The 17,719-nt window shown below is 48.3% G+C and overlaps 1 pseudogene; it reads left to right on the top strand.

Annotated features, from left to right (window-relative positions):
* Positions 1-13,912: 13,912 nt before the first annotated feature.
* On the top strand, positions 13,913-15,338 carry LOC112321506 (elongation factor 1-alpha 1 pseudogene; annotated as a pseudogene).
* Positions 15,339-17,719: the final 2,381 nt, after the last annotated feature.

Below are 17,719 nucleotides of genomic sequence, written 5' to 3' on the forward strand. Positions count from 1 at the left end.
GTCCTAGGCCAGGACCAGGTTTCTGGAGAGCACCCTCCTGTCATTTCCCTCCTGGTTACGTCTGGAGGCCTCTGCTTGGCTTGGCACTTCCTCTAGAACCAGGCATTTACCTACCTATCCAGCCTTATCCTCGAATCTCTGAGACAGGCCATCTGCGAGCCCATCAGGCTGATTCTCCTACGCTCCCCTGCACATGCAATTGCTGAGATGCCCCTCTCCCCGCCTCTGTTGGTGGGAGGCAGAGAAGGGTCCAGATGGAAGCGACAAGTCACGGCTGTGTGGGCTGGGGATGGGCAGTGTGTGTCTCCACACACAAATGCCTGTTGTCCCCTTTCCTAGCGGGAGCCACACCTGGCAGTAAGGGAGCATCTCAGCTGTGCTCCACCCATCCTCTCTCAGCTGTGCGCCCCTTCCTCACGCCTGTGGCTCCTCAGCTCCCCTTCTTACCCTCTCCTCATGCCTTGCTCCTTCCAAGTTATAAGCATTCCTCAAGCATATGTTTGTGTGCCCCTTGAAGTACAACCTGTGTACAAAGAAGCAGATCATAAATGTACAAATCAATTTCTATGAACTGAACCCAGCCATATAACCTCCATATTCCCCACCTCCAAAAGTAATTACTCGCCTGATTTCTAATGCAGTGGGTTCTAATACAATAGGTCACCTTACCAGGGGAAAGCATATAGTATTTGCTCTTTTGCGCCGGGCTTCTTTCACTCAGTGTTACGTTTATGGGACTCGGCCGTGCCGTTTGTGTCGTTGCAGCCCATTCGTCCTTTGCGCCTTCTAACATCCCTCTGTGTGAACACCACCAGGAACTTGCTCACTTTTCTGTGCATGGGCATCCCCAGCTCGGAATTACTATGAACAGTGCTGCTCTGGGCGTTCTTACACGTGTTTCTGGTGAATGTCTGCACGCGTTTCTAACAGAGTGGGATTTCTGGGTCACTCGGCCTGGGCTTGTTCCGTTCTAGTAGCAGCTGCCACAGGGTTTCTAGGGCGGCTGTGCCCACTACAGTCACACTCTCACAGGCAGCGTGTGGGAGTTCTGTTTCCTCCACATCCTCGCTGATACGGGGTATTTTCTTGCTTGTCGTTTTAGCCATTCTGGTGCGTGTGTAGTGGTGTGACGTTGTGGTTCCACGTTTAATCCCCTTGTTGACTGGCGGGGTCGAGAGGGTTGAGCCCATAGCCCGGTGCTGCGAAGGGCCCCACGGAACCAAGTCCGCCACAGAGGCCTGGCTCTGGCTCTCCTGCAGGCGCCCTGTTGTGTCGGGGGCAGCCTCCTGGAAGTAGAGGGTCCCGTCAGCCAGGCCTGGGCTGTGGTTGGGGGAGAACTATCCCCACCCCAACTCTAGGAACCCAGCACACTTCAGACAGCCCTAGAGTCTTAAGAACCCTTCACAGTGGGCCACCATCCTGCAGCAGGGACAGCAGGCCCGTGGAAGGCCAGAGGCCACTCCAGGGAGATACGGGCTGCTACCAGGCTGTCCCCTCTCAAGTCTCGCACCCTCCTAGAGAGTGGTGTGGGCCACACGGAGCACCTGCGCAACTGTGAAACAACTGTCCGTGTAGCGTCCGCTGCCTCTCTGCAAACACACAAGCTTACCCCTGACCTCCCCCTGTCAGACATCCTGCACCTGGCTTGTGGTAAGTTCCTGATGGTCACCCTCACTTTTCAGAGGAGAATGACTCCCTGTAGCACTCTCAATGACCCCATGAAGTAGGTGCTGTCACCATTAGCACGGGACAGACGGACCTCCTTTGGAGGAATCGTCGTCACTCCCACTAGGCAGCCGTTGCTCAGGCGTGCGGTGTGCTCCTCCTCTGGAAACGGGTGGGCGGACTGGATCGTTGTCTTTGCAGGAGAAACTGGAAGTGCTGAGATTCCTTTATTGCAGCAGCCAGAGAAAGGTGGGTTTTTTTTCTTTTTAATTCTCACCTGAGGATACATTTGTATTGATTTTAGAGAAAGGAAGAGAGAGAGAAATATCAATGTGAGAGAGAAACATCATAGGTAGCCCCCTGCATGCACCCCGACCAGGGATTGAACCCACGACCTAGGTCTGTGTGCCCTGATGGGGAATCAAACCTGTGACCTTTTGGTGCACAGGACAGTGCTCTAACCAACTGAGCCGCCTGACCAGGGTGAAAGGTGTTTCCTTTTCTACCCTCCTCTCCCACCCACCACCATCTTCAATGTCCAAGAACATTGCTCTGGAGAGAGACTCTCATTTGGGTGCTTAATTTCTGTTTGCCCATGGGAAAAGCATCAGCCTCCCCCTTGCTAGGCAAAGACTTCTTGTCTGGAAGTAGAGGAGCCCTGTCCCCTACCTGCTGTCCTATTCAGTTGTCTTGTCCTCCTTCCTTGGCCTGTTCTAACCGTGCCCACCTGTCAAAGTGGAGGCTTTTACTGCTTACAACGCCCTCAGAGGCCACTCCCTATCCTGAGCCACAGCACCTGACTATTTGGACCAAACAATGTAGCTCCCAATGGCCTTCTGTCCTGAGTAGGCTGCTCCTGGTTTCCTGGGTGTTTGTCTTTTTTACAGCCTCCAGCAAGATTCCAAACTCTCTGAGGGCCACTGTGTCTCACTCACTCAACCGCACACCTGTGCAGGTCACACCAGGTGCTCAGTGCTTCCTTACTGGTTGTTTCGGCTGTGGTCTCGGTCACGGGAACTAAAACACTGAGCTACCCTCATGCCTGTTCCTGCAGCTGTGATCATTTCTGTGTGCGCACCACGGACTCTTTTTCTTAAATAAAATCTTTTCCCCTGGGTCCTGGGGAGGGCGGTACCTCATTGGGAAGGAGGGCTTCTGCAGTCATTAGATGCTATCTATCTTTTCCCTCCACTCTTGGCACAGTTCTAATTCCCCGTGTTTTTCAGGGCATCTTCTTCCACGTACGTGGTTAGAAGCCCCTAACGCAGACTAAGGGGCTACTTTGCGGGTCTCCAGCCGTTGTGTGAGTTCTATAGCACATTTACACTGTAGGCCATTAATTCGCGAAACTGCAGAAATTCCTGGCGGTGCTGGAAATTCACATACTCTCCCCCAGCTCTCTGGAGCCTCAACCGAAGAGGCTACCGCTTGCCGATGTGCTTTGCGCAAGGTTTTCACCATCAGGATCAAGTGCTCACGGGCAACAAATTTGCCAAAGTGCAGGAAGAACCAGGAGGAAAGGCAGGGTCTAGATCATTCACAATCCAGCCAACCGCATTAGCGCCTGGATAACTCAAAGATAACTTCTTGTCATCTCTCTTTTCCCCAGTAGGGGCCACACGACTGAGAACCGTTCTGTCTCCCTGGGCACGTTCCTTGCAAGCAAGGGCACCCAGCGCTGTGGCTCAGTCACCTCCCTGCACTGTCCCCAACCCTCCAGAACAGCGGCTTCATTTCTCTTCTGTTTGTCCTTTGCTGTGTTCTCTTCTTTATAAATTTTAATTTTCCCTGCACTGCACATAATAAAGTTTAACGGCCCCCGCGTCGTAGTCCGTGACTCACTGAAGCTTTCCTGAGCTGCATCCCTGGTCCTTGCAGAGGCCATTCTCCAAGTCACCCTAAGCCTTGAACAATCCACATAAAAACGGCTCTTTGACTCTGTTCGCACGACGTGATTTCTGTTCTTCACAGACGTAGTCGCTGCATCCCCCCCCCCCCCGCCCCATCACGCTTTCTCTGAGCTGCTTTCCACAATGGAATGTGGGGGCATTTTTTAATTTTCTAAGAAGAGGCTAGTTCTGTAGAATGAATATTTGATATCTCAAACCTTCCTCGGCCCACCCAAACCCACTCTACCCTTTCTCCTCGCTCCCTGTTCCTCATCAAGTGGCTTCCAAGGAGCGAGAAGGGGCGAGCAAGCCAAGTGCCTGGTTTTTGCGTTCTGCGCACGACAGGGCAGTCGGGGCACGGGCTGCACTGTTCGGGGCGGGGGGGGGGGGGGGGGTGGCGCTCAGGAGGGTGTTCCCTCCGGTACTCGGCTGGTTCTGTGTGTGACTGTGGTGGTGACCACACAAATCTGGACATGGGATGAAGTGTGCAGACCTCCCCCCACACACACACCCACGAATGAGTGCACATAAAACCTGAGTAAGGTCTGCAGTCTAGTTAGCAGTATCCATCCCACGGAGTTCAGTTACCTAGTTACCACCAGAAGAAGCTGGGTGGTAAAGCAAATGCAGGACTCTCTCTCTGTATTATTTTTGCAACTTGCTGTGAGCCTATAACTATTTTGGAAACGAAAAGTGAAAAGTAACTGGAGTGTATCGTCGTTAGTTCACACAGGTATACTTCAGCGTGTGTGGCCCTCACGGTGACAAATGGCTGAGTGGCACTATCCCCACCAGCATCCACTAGCTCAGTCCAATGTCATTGCCCCTGGGTCCCCCAGGAGAAATCCACTAAGAAAGGAAGAAAAGAAACAACAGCCACTGTCTCCTTCGTTACTGTACTTGATTCTCATGGTAACATTTTGAGGTTGGTGCTGGAATTCCAGAATCAGTAGTGGCGGTTACGTGACCTGGCCCCTCATTTGTGCCTGAGCTGGGATTGGGGGGGGACCTGCATGCTCTTCCTCTGAGCCCAAAGCCAGCCCTCGGCAGAGAGCGGGGTGCCCCTTCGCCCTGCGGCCGCAGCCTTCGCCGGGTTTCTGAGAGAGACGCAACTCCGGGCACCAGGAAGGGCGCACTGGTCCTCGGGCTTGCTTGCCCTCCCAGAACCTGCTTCTCCGCTGGGAGCGCCTTTGAGCTAAGGCAGAATTTTCAAAACTGCTGTTCGGAAGAACTCTCTGCAGAAGGTTAGTAAGTACGGCCTGGGGAGAAAGGGGCCTATTTTCAACTATGTTTGGGAAAATTAACACATAAATGGATGAAGCTGAGAAATGTGCTCAATTTCCGTTTGAAGTATTTCAGGGCACTACTGTAAATCCCAGCTCCGCTCTCCTGAGAGGCCCTGGCCCCAGCCGTGTACGTGGTGGCTGTGAGTGGCAATCACTGCATCAGCCTGTTTTGCGTGCTCCCGCTCCCAGGGCGTGCACTTTAAAAGATGCCCGTGGGTAGTTTAAGGGTGAATTGCTCTAAGGATGTACAGGCAACGGATGGAGGTGTTTCAGGGAAGGAATTGGAGGAAGGACGCTGAACATCACACCTGGCAGGTCACCACCTAACCCACACAGCCAAACAGAAATCCTCTTCTGCCCGCCCATCCACGGCTACAACCGTGTCCCCTCTGTCCTGAAAGGATCATTTCCCACCCCACTGCTGAAGCAGATTTTTATCTTTAGGTCAGATTCCTCATGACTTACAGATAGTGACATTCACCTTTTCGGCCCCTGCTCTGTGGGTCTCGATGCCAGCTTCAGCTGGGTAGCTGCTTCTGCGACCAGGGCCTAGAGCAGGACCCCCCGCCCCGCCCTGGAAACCACTCCTCTGTGTTCAGTGCCAGTAACTTCACCTTTTCCAGGACGCTGTGTGAATGGAGTCACACACAGCAGAGCCCCTGGAGCCCGGCGCCTTTCACTGAACACAGTTGAGAGTTGTCCGTGTTGTCGTGGGTGGGTGGTGGCGGTGGTCCCGTTGTGTTGCTGAGTAATATGCCATCTGAGGGAGAAATGTTGAGTCGTGTAAAATTGTTTTTTTCACTTCCATTCCCTACCGCATCCCAAGTCCCGTCGATTCTGCTTCCTGCATTTCTTCTCAAATTCCCCCTTTGCTGTCCTCACGGGTCCCCCTTCAGAGGCGTTTCTCACTTAGGTCATTTCAGCGGCTTCCTGCCCGGCCTCTTTGTCCTGCCTGCCTTGCCCCCCTCAAAGCCAGGCAGCGCCAGAGCATTGGAAGTGCTGCTCCGCCACCGCGTCCTCCGTCACACCCACCCTGTCCATCTCGTCACCTCTTGACTTTCCTTCTGCCCACGAATCCGGGGCTCCGTGGGGCTCACCGCCCTCTCTGCGACCTGAAGTCCCTGTTGACAGGCAGCCAGGTGACCGTGTCTCCCACCCCGCCTGCCCGATGACCAGGCCACAGTTCCGCCCTTTGGACACCAGCTCTTATACCTTAATTCATCCCCCAGAGCCTGGACGGGCCCCAGCGAGTGCCCTGTCCCTCTGAGTCCTGGAGGAAACTGTCCCAAATGGCGTGCAGACATTTCCTCTGCATCATTACTGTTTCCCTGCTCTGTAATTAGAGGTTATTTAAACTGCTGCTCCCAGAATGTCAGTGAACTGCATCAGAGCTCATAAAAAACCACAGCTAATTAAACTTCCTCACTCACTCAGATTTTCTTCTTCTCCTGGGAATTCATAATGACTTTTGGACTCTGAGCTGGCATTTTCCTTCCTTCGGGGCTTTGATAGGGGCTGGAAATGGGCTTGGTTGGAAATAGGGCTGGGGCGGGGGTTCGGGGGTGGGATGGCCCTTTCTCTCCGTTTTACCCACTTCCCGTGACGAAGAGCAGTTCTGCAGAGCGCCCGAAGCCAGACTCCAGCCGGGTGCTGCGCTGAGCTGCTCTCAGTCGTGACGCGGACCCCAGCAGTCCTCACCGCAGACCGCGACTCTGGGAACGAAGCCCCCGCCGGTAACAATGTGCTTTGCACCTGCACCGCACATCACCCCTTCTGAGGGGCATTCGATGCCGCTTTTCAGTCTTGAAACCACATTTCTTGTAATTATTTAAACAGCTCCATGTACATCTGCCATCAGTTCTCGCCAGCAGCTTATTTATTATATGATTTTCTTATTTACTCTCATTTCATAGATTGATGCATGTCTTCAAGTTATATTTTTACGAAATGTACCAAAAATCACCGTCTTCCTGTTTTCTGAAACAATTTGTACTGTTTTGCTGTATGCATTCATGTCCTTGAACCACCTTGAACTCTCTGGATTTTGGTGTTAGTAGATCAAGTACCTGAGCTGCTCCGTGAGACCGCCTGCCAACCAGACATGTCTGTTTCAGCAGCTTTGCCACCTTTGATAGCACAGCGGTGTTTGGGGAGTTTTTCAACATTTTGATGTACCTTGCCCTTCTTGAATAAAATTCAATGTGCATTTAAAGAAGTTTTACATCAGTGGCCTTTTAAAGTGAGTTTCTGTCCCCCTTTCCAGGGGCATTCACCCTGGGTGTCTCTGCTGTGCCAAGGCGGGCATCCTCTTTGCCCCTTTGTCCGTTTCTCTAATAAGCTGACCGAAGAAGACCCAGCTCCCTGCAGGCACCTCCTCGGGCGCACCTCCTGTCTCTCCGCCCATCCTCCGGGCTCTGCTCTTCGGAACCAAGCGTCCTGGGGTGAAGCGTGGTGTTACGCAATCCCTCTCCTCCCACTGCTGTGTCAGTAAGGTGTGGACAGATGTGGGGGCAGAGCGGGCAACCCTGTTTTGGCCACCTCAGAAAGCAGTGCCCGGTGCTGGCGGGACAGTTAACCCTGTTTTCTTTCTGCTCCCCCAGCGGTGCCCTCCCCCCAACCGCCTCTTTATGGCACAAAGGCTCTGGGAGACTTGTCAACCTCTAGCTGACTCGGAGTAGATCTCCGCCCTAGAATCTGGAAATACATCATCTTAGTTTTTAGTACCGTGATGGGTTTTCCCCTCCTCTTCTCTCTCCTATGTCAGTGCTATTTAATGCCAGCCAGGTACCACGGTAAACTGGAAGTCGTCCTATGGTGCTGCTGGTAAACTTAGGTATAGAGTGAGTCTTTCTTGCCTTCATTAAAAGATTATTTACTTTCTTCTTTATATTCCATAAGTTGTTAATTAGAGAGTTATTTTATCTAAGGCCATTCCACAGAAGGGACCCGGGACCCAAAGGACAATATTAAAACAAAATTCCAATGTCAGTTTTTAATTGAAAGTTATCCATGACAGCATTGCGTGCTGCGTGCTCTCACAAACGTTCTCTAACCTCTCGAACAATTCCAGGATGTGATACTATTTTCTGTGATTGTAAAGGGAGGGCAATGAAGCTTAGAGTGATTGAAGAGTTCACCCAATGACAGCTAGTATTTTCCAGAGTGGTACTGGGAAGCCATCAGAACAGAGAGACCATGGCCTCGGGCAGCGGTCCCCAACCTCTTTGGTACCAGGGACCACTGTCATGGAGACAATTTTTCCACAGACTGGGGAAGGGGGTGGATGGCTGCCACCAGATGCAGCTTAATTGTCACTTGCCATTTACTGATAGGGTTTTGATATGAGTCTGCAAGTGATTGATTTATTGTGGTCTCTGGGCAGTCAAACCTCTCTGCTAATGATAACTTGTATTTGCAGCCGGTCCCCAGCACTAGCATCACTGCCTCAGCTCCACCTGAGATCATCAGGCATTCAATTCTCATAAGGAGTATGCAACCCAGGTCCCTCACACGTGCAGTTCACAGGAGGGGCTGTGCTCCTATGAGAATCTAATGTCAGCGCTGATCTGACAGTAGGCGGAGCTCAGGTGGTAATGCGAGTGATGGGGGGCAGCTGTACACCCAGATGAAGCTTCCATAGCTCCCCATCCCACCGCTCAGCTCCTGCTGTGCAGCCCAGTTCCTAACAGGCCATGGTACTGGTCCGTGGCCTGGGGTCTGGGGACCCCCGGCCTAGGTGCGCATTTTGACAGGAAGAGGTCCTGGCAGTCAGGGAGTGTGGCTCTCACCTCTATCAGCACGTATGTTTCTCCTCTCTGGATATTGGAGACGGAAGAAACTAGACCGATGTAAAATTAGTCTTATTAGCAATTCATCTTTCAGAGCTATGCAGTTCCGATCCTCCCCAGCAGCTGAGAAACGGGCATGCAGGGTGAGCAGGGCCATAGTGCCCCTTCTTTGATAACGGGTTTTTTTTGGTTTGTTTCTATGTTTGAGATCCTGTTTTTAAATTGTTGAATTGATTTGCTTGCTCATGTTTGTATCAGTCTTGCTTCCCTCTTCTGAAGTCCATACTTGCCTCTCTATCATTATGCTGGGTTCTGGCAGCCTCCCACATTCTCATTAATTCTTCCTCTCTGTTGAATCCACAATTACTGAACGCTTCCTGGACTTTGCCCATCAGTGGGGATACAGAAGTGACTGAGAGGACAGTCCCCACTCTAGGACGTGTGATATGTACCCTGAGGAAGGTATGTATCCAGGAATTGCAGGAAAGTGTCCATTTGTAACCCATGCCTGAGGAGAGGGTGCTTCCAGTACGGGAGGGGGCGTGCTACTGCGTCAGCTGCATAAGAGTGTCTGCTCTGGAATCAGACACGCCTGTGCCAAATCCACTATTTACTGGGTGACCTTGGGCAGGTGAGGAATGGAGAACTCATGGTGGGGAGGGTTAGCCAGGCCCAGCTTGGAGCAGATGGCCAGTGAATGTCAGAGTTAAGGTCAGATGGTAACAGTGAACGCTCCGTTCTGGCGTGGTCCTGAGCCTGTGCTATAGCAATGCCTGGAAGAGACCCCACCTACACGGACTTCCCCACCTGCCCTGCTACACCTCCTGATTTAGGTTTCCTGTTATATAAGACCCAGCTCTTAATTTTTCCATTTCAAAATTCCTCAGTCTTCTATCACTCATTCCCCATTTCATGCGTCCAGGTGCCTGTTCCAAAGGGGGGAACCTCACAGTCTCAGCACTCCACATGCTTATAGAAACACGGAGGGAAACGCCGCTTTGTTCTTGCCTCTGCCCATGGAGAAGCCCAGGCAAAGTGCTCAGGTGCGTTCAGCTCTGCACCTGACCCCTTCAATCAGGGGACTCCTGAGAGCAGGGAGGGGAAAGCCCAGGGCTAGTGAAGCCCGCAGACCCAGCACGTGTCCTGCGGACACACGAACCTGTGACGCCCCTGGGATCGTATCACCTCAGGCCTGAAAGCAATTGTAAATGCTGGCTGCTGGCTACCCCAGCCCGTTCTCCATGCTTAAATCCCCCTACAGCCACCCCCCGCGACCGACCATCCGCTGCAGCCAGCCCCAGCCGTCCACATGACAACGCTGACCGCTGACTGCGGTGGAGATGCGTGGCCAGCCTCTGTGTTGCCTGGAAACAGCACTTCTGCTGTGCCGTCAGAGCCTGACTGTTTATATCTTGCAATTCAATTGGCTGAGATTAGCACCTGGAACAAAGATCCTATTTTCACCTACTACCTTCTTAACACATGGGAAGCTACAAATAGTTCAGTGTGTTCCTGTCAGTGGGGGAGAGATATGAATTTAAAGAAAAATAGTCAGTAACATAAAACCTGGCAACATGTATTCTTATGGGCATTAAACATTTAAAATTTTTATCACCTTAAAATTTTTACTGTGTATACCAGTAATGGCATATGTTCAATATTCTGGTATATTTGTTGATGGTATATTGAAACTGACCTCTAATCATTCTAATATCACAAAGGAACATAGAAGTGAAAGGTTCATATCCTGTAGGAAGAGATGCCAGAGATGCCTCTGTTTAGACATCATGGTTCTTCTGTTGGCAGCGAGGTCAGACCAGTGGAGTCAGACCAGACCTCGGCTCAGCAACCTTGGCGCTTCAGTTCCGGCTAAGAAAAAATTCAGAGCCAAGGCTCACACTACATGAGACAGTTTACTTAGAAAGTCACAGAAAGTAAAGAAGTGAGCCTAGAAGAAATGGGCTCAGAAAACAAGTTACAGAAGCAAAAGAAGGGCCCTTGGAGCTTGGGAGGAAGAGAGAGACAAGGAAAACGTACCTGGAGAAGAGGGTGGGGAACGGCGTGGGTGTGCTCCACAGAGAGAGCCACACTAGCTCCTTCATCTGGAGGGCATCTGTCTGGAGGTCTCGGGGAGGATCCCAATAGAACAGAGGTGTCAAATTCATTTTCACCGGGGGCCACATCAGCCTCATGGTTGCCTTTAAAGGGCTGAATGTAATTTCAACTCCTTAACATTGAAGGAGTAGTTACATTTATACAGTCCTAAAATTACGTTCGGCCCTTTGAAGGCAACCGTGAGGCTGATGTGGCCTCCAGTAAAAATTAGTTTGATACCCCTGCAATAGACTATCCATTAGCTTTCCAGGTGTGTCTTTCAGGCTTGTGGTCTCCACTGATTGGTGGATGCCAGGGCAGGGGTCATTAGTCACTGCATCTGGTTCTGAGGTCAGCCTTGGTGTCACTTGTCTGGTTTTGCTGCTTTTCTGGGCCTGGAGCTGAAACACTACTGAGGCCTGCATGTATTTGTTGTGGGTCAGAACCTCACTGTCCTGGGGCGTAATGCTTAAGTCTATTCTCCAGCGTCCTTCTCCCCCTAAGGGGGTCTGACCCGCCTAACAACATGCCATGGAAGAGAGGGCTGGGGGTGGGGGGGACTGGGTGAGCCTTGCTTAGACTGTGGGGCGCCTTTTGCCTGGTTCAGAAACATTTAGATAAAGCATTGAACAGAGACAAGCAGCAAGTGAAAGGGTTCTGGAAGAATCTGTGAGGACTGTTAGGAAATACCAGTCTCATTTCCTGCTTGTTCACCATTTCTGGCAAACAGGGTCTCCAGGATTGTAAACTATTTATTTGCTATCTCAATTTTTCTTGATTAGCTATTTTGGACGACTGTATTGAGGGTGAGAGATGGGGATGTTTGATTACCCCAAACCTTCAGGATGAATAATAGTGTCTTAACCTCGAGCCACTGAAATGATTGATTTCCAGGACAGCGCCCTCTGTCTGTGCCGTCTGGGTTTGCAGGGCTGGCGCCTGGGAGCTGGCTCAGGCAAGCTCCACCAGAAGATGCCCAGACTATGTGCTTATGACCTAAACAACCTGGCTTTTCACCCAATTGCTATTTTAAAAATAAGTCATTCTTATTAAAATCATAGAATTTGCAAATCTCATACCTGAAGCAATAACTGTATCATGTGAGAAAGGACAAGGGTTTGGGGAGTCCCAAGAACTGGATTGGAATCCTGCCTGTCTGCCTTGCTAGTTGTGTGCTATTAAGCAAATCATAATATTTCCTCGAGCCTGCTTCCTTATTCATCAAATTCAAATACTAATATCTATCTCAAAGATGTGTGAAAGATGCAATTAAGCAAAATATTGAAAGAATTTTTTTCACTCTCACTACCTTATGCAAAAGTTAGTTATAATTATACTGTGGTGGAGAATTTCATTATGTATTAGTACTGAAATTATGTAACACACTACTCCCCTCAACTGTCATTGCTCTGAGATCATAACTCTTCAGATTTATAAAGTTAGACACTTTCGTTCCACTCTATTATAACTCTTGAAACTTTCTTGAGGTTAGGTCTGCCCATGGCTTGCCTATATCGCTGGAAATTGAACAAAGTTTTCTTAGTGTCAAACCCAGGAAAAGTCTCCATCTTCCAGGATGACACACTGAAGGAAATAGACTGCATGGAATTTGTGAGAAGGCCGTTAGGACAGGAAAAGGGGAATCATCTTGAGGAAGTCTCTTTTTAAGAGTCAATAGAAACTTCCAGAAATTGTTTGACATCCTTAATAAGAGATAGGAATATATAGTCTGTGTGAAACAGGTTGAGATGAAAAAAAAACCACCAGGATGAGACAAAATATAAGATTGGCATTTAAGTCTGTAAAGAAACAGAAAAACAAATAAAAGTTCTCAGTAACGACAGAAGACTACAGAGCTGACACTGGCAAGCATTTGAGATAATGCGAAGGACATACCTGCAGGTGAGAGCACAGACCCAAAGGGCCCAATGATTAAGACCATGAGAGCAATAATGACAAATGAAGAGAGTAACAGAGGGTCAACCCAGGAACGGGGTATACGGGATGAAAAGACCAAACTAATTGGAAAGAAAAAGTAATTAAGGCTTAGTTGGAAAAAATTTCCAGTTGAAAAAAAGAAAAAATATATAGATCCAGAGTTTCCATTATTGTTGTTTAAAAAGAGACAGCAGGCCCCACATGGAGTCACTTGTGCTAAGCCCCACATCCCGAAACCAAGACTTAATACTTAACCTAATTGCAGTTACAACCTCTCCCAGGAATGAGGTCTTAACTGGTCAGTCTGGAGTTTTCTGGTCACCACCAGTGAGGTCATCTACCCCATAACCCCCTTTCTATCCCCCAAGGAGAGATGAGGTAATCCGCTCCCTTCCCCCTTCTGCCTATAAAGCCTTCCATTTCGTACAGTTCCTCCGAGCACCTTTCTACTTGCTACATAGGATGCTGCCCAATTTGTGAGTCATTCAGTAAAGCCAATTAGATCTTTAAAATTCATTCAGTTGAAGTTTTTGTTATTTAACACTATGTTCCAGTTGAAAATCAACAGAGAATGTCCCACATATGGTCACAGTGTAGCAAAAATCATTCCATTATAATGTCAAACTTAAAAATTCTATAAACAGTCAGGCAGAAAAAAATAGTTTCCAAATAAATGAAAAAAGATCAGCCTAACTTCAGACATCTTTACAACACTTAGCACCTGAAAAAAAATAGGGCAATTTGTAGAGTTTGAATAGAAACGATGGTGATCTAGAATTGATTGCTTAGTCTTGTGGATAGGTGAAGGCAATCAAAATACATTCTCAAATATGCAAGGCGTAAGAAAATAAGCCATTTGAAAAAATATATACTTGGAGACATATCACTTAAGTAATAGGTCAAAATTAACTCAAGAAAAGAAAAGCACATATGAAAGACTCATGGTCTTCTCTTCCTTAGTTCAAGTTCAAAATCAGTGGGTCATGATGTCAGGGTGAGTGCTCCTACAGCACTTTTTTTTAGGGTTTTCTTCAATTGTTTTTGTTTTGCCTTCTCTATTTTCTTAAGACAAGTGATTTCTTTCTTGACCCACAGAGTTTATGCCAAAATTCAGTTGGAATTTTTTCCTTAGCTCTGGTTACTATTTGAAACATTAAACACTCAACCAAAACACTGGTGTGGGCTTTTTCGCCAGACGGGTTTGCCGCCAGAACACAGGTGTTGAGAAAACTACCGCTAAATCAAAGCCAAAATGGGAAAGGAAAAGACTCCCATCAACACTGTGGTTATTAGACACGTGGATTCCGGCAAGTCCACCACTACTGGCCATCTGATCTACAAATGCGGTGGGATCGACGAAAGAACCATCGAAAAATTTGAGAGGAAGGCTGCTGAGGTGGGGAAGGGCTCCTTCAAGTACGCCTGGGTCTTGGATAAACTGGAAGCTGAACGTGAGCGTGGTGTCACCATTGATATCTCCCTGTGGAAATTCGAAACCAGCAAGTATTATGTGACCATCATTGATGCCCCAGGACACGGAGACTTTATTAAGAACATGATTACAGGGACATCTCAGGCTGACTGTGCTCTCCTGATTGTTGCTGCTGGTGTTGGTGGGTTTGAAGCAGGGATCTCCAAGAATGGGCAGACCCGTGAGCATGCCCTGCTGGGTTACACACTGGGTGTGAAACAGCTGATTGTTGGTGTTAACAAAATGGATTCCACTGAGCCGCCCTACAGCCAGAAGAGATACGAGGAAATTGTTAAAGAAGTCAGCACCTTCATTAAGAAAATTGGCTACAACCCTGACACAGGAGCTTTTGTGCCAATGTCTGGTTGGAATGGCGACAACACGCTGGAGCCAAGTGCTAACGTGCCTTGGTTCAAGGGATGGAAAGTCACCCGTAAAGATGGCAGTGCCGGTGGAACCACGCTGCTGGAAGCTCTGGACTGCATCCTGCCACCAACTCGTCCAACTGACCAGCCCCTGCGTCTGCCTCTCCAGGGTGTCTACAAAATTGGCAGCATTGGCGCTGTCCCTGTGGGCCGAGTGGGGACTGGTGTTCTCAAACCTGGCGTGGTGGTCACCTGTGCTCCAGTCAATGTTACAACTGAAGTAAAGTCTGTTGAAATGCACCATGAAGCTCTGAGTGAAGCTCTTCCTGGGGACAATGTGGGCTTCAATGTCAAGAACGTGTCTGTCAAAGATGTTCGTCATGGCAGTGTGGCTGGTGACAGCAAAAATGCCCCACCAATGGAAGCTGCTGGCTTCACAGCTCAGGTGACTATCCTCAGCCATCCAGGCCACATCAGCGCTGGACATGCACCTGTTCTGGACTGTCACACAGCTCATGTTGCTTGCAGATTTCTGAGCTGAGGGAGAAGATTGATCATCGCTCTGGGAAAAAGCTGGAAGGTGGCCCAAAGTTTTTGAAATCTTGTGATGCCGCCGTTGTCGATATGGTTCCTGGCAAGCCCGTGTGTGTTGGGAGCTTCTCTGACTGTCCTTCTCTGGGCCGCTTTGTTGTTCGTGACATGAGACAGACAGTTGCTGTGGGTGTCATCAGAGCAGTGGACAAGAAGGCAGCTGGAGCTGGCAAAGTCACCGAGTCTGCCCAGAAAGCTCAGAAGGCTAAATGAATATTATCCCCAACACCTGCCACCCCAGCCTTAATCAGTGGTGGAAGAGCGGTCCCAGAACTGTTTGTCTCAATTGGCCACTTAAGTTTAGTAGTAAGGGACTGGTTAATGGTTACAATGCATCAGAAAACCTTCAGAAGGAAAGGAGAACGTTTTGTGACCATTTGGTTTTTGTGTGTGTGTGGCAGTTTTTAAGTTACTAGTTTTTAAAATCAGTACTTTTTAATGGAAACAACCTGACCAAAATCTGTCACAGAATTTTGAGACACATTAAAACAAAGTTTAATGAGAAACCTGTGTGTTCTTTCGGCCAACACTGTAACTTTCTTTTATATTATTTAGGTTAAAAGTGGCCCATAACCTGTTTCTGGTGTTATATTTGCTGATGATTCAGAATTGGATAAATCTGTTAGGGGTTTTTTGTTTTGTTTTGTTTTGTTTTTTGCCTTTCTTTCCTGGGTGGGAACTTTTTAATTTTGTCCAAAGGGGAGAGATCTGTTTACGTACTGAAAACCGTGGGCGGGGCTCCGGTGCAACACTGAATAGGTCAGGACCAATAAGGTCACTGTTCATGTGTAAGCTGGTTTATAAAGGCCAAATTCTGGTACATTAAGTCCACTGGTATATTAAGTTCACGTGTTTCATATAAAAATTTTGTAGTTAACCTCAATATTGAGTAAATTTTGTTAATGTCAAAGCTAGTTTCCATTTTTACTGAAATGTGAATTCACGTTTACAAATGATGAGCTAGTTTAAAGAACTTAAAATGAGGCTTAAATAGTACTGAGCACTGTCTTGCTACAGTTAATTGTATCTAGATTCTAGGAAAAATAAATGATGCTGGAAGTTGGGAGAAAAATAAAAACATTAGTGTGGTTGTGTCAGCATTTGCCTGAAGCTAAACCTACCAGCTTGGGGTGCTCTTCCAGAGGAAATCCTACTCAGGCGGATTAATGATTTCATTTTTACAGCATCGGAGGTTTCTAGAACACTGTAATTTAACCTTGGGGTAGGCAAAGCTTTCTTAAGCAAGACCCAAAGACTGCTTAGCACAAAGGAAAAGGTCAATACAATGGACAGCATTTAAAATCAAGATACTCTTTTCATCAAAAAAAAAAAAAAAGAACATAAAACCTCACCATGAAAAGAATAAAAAAAAATCCAAAAAGTGGGAGATTTTTACAACATGTTTAACTGACAATGGGCATATGTCCAGAATATATAAAGATTTCCTCCAAGTCAATATGTAGGAGACGGCCTAATGAAAAAATAGCCAGAGATGTGAGCAGAACACTTACAAAAGAGAATAACCCAATAGCTAATAAGTATTTGAAAAGTGCTCTATTTATTAGTAATAAATCGAATAGAAATTAGAACCACAGTGAGTACCACTATAGACTTACCAGGGCAGCAAAAAATTGAAGACTGACTCTCCCAGGGGTTAAGAAGGATGTGGAAGGATGAGGTGCTCACACCGCGCGGAAAGCGTGGAGCCGCACAGCCGCCCTGGGAAACCGTGAGCAGTTACTGAAGCTGAGCAGCGGTGTCACCGAAACTGCACCAGAAAAGTGCACGTACCTGTGCTCTAAAGACACGTACAGGGACGGTTGAGTTAGTCACCGCAGCCGAAGGCTGGACACAAATACTCATCAATAAGGGAGTGAAGAAAAAGTTGTGCTGTATTTGTATCATGCGACACTACATGGAACAGAAAATGATTAAACTACAATTACACACAAAACCATTGCTAGGTTTCGCATCACTGATATTGAGAAACTAAGCCAATGACATAAGACCGATATTGTGTGACTCCATTTATATGAAATTCAAACCCAAGTGGTGTGGTCGGGGTAGTGGTTCCCTTCAAGGGGGAGAGCGTGGTGCCTGGGAGGGCGCTCAGCAGGCCTGGAGGGATTTCTGAAACACTCCTGTGTGCTCTTCCCTAATCTCAGTGGTAGGTACGCGGTTGTGTTCACTGTCACTTAGGATCTGTGCACTTCTCTTTATGTCTATAATACTTCAATTAAAATATTTTAAAACTTGAAAGGAAATATATATAGAAAAAATTTCCCCGTTTTCTCCTTTGTCTCACCCAAACATCATAATGATTTCCCAGTTAGCATTCCTGCAGGTGGAATCTTTCAGAGGCACGAGGCCAGTCTCGTGACTTGTCTGCTCATCTTCAGTGACTCTCCTTGTGCAGAGGCCTTGACGTGGCTCTCCAGCTCCCCCTTAAATTAACGCCACGCTGACATACTCTGTAGTGGTGGCTCCCCCTCCCGCTTCCCTTCACACTCCACGTTTCCCTAACCTGGGTTCTTGGGTGCATACCCACATGTAAAGGCCTCGCCAAATTTCCATCACGCACACGAAACCCGCAGAGTCTTGTGAGTTGTTCGTCTTGAGGGTTTCTCATAGC

This window comes from Desmodus rotundus, chromosome 13 (genome assembly GCF_022682495.2).
Source record: "Desmodus rotundus isolate HL8 chromosome 13, HLdesRot8A.1, whole genome shotgun sequence".
Lineage (NCBI taxonomy): Eukaryota > Metazoa > Chordata > Mammalia > Chiroptera > Phyllostomidae > Desmodus > Desmodus rotundus.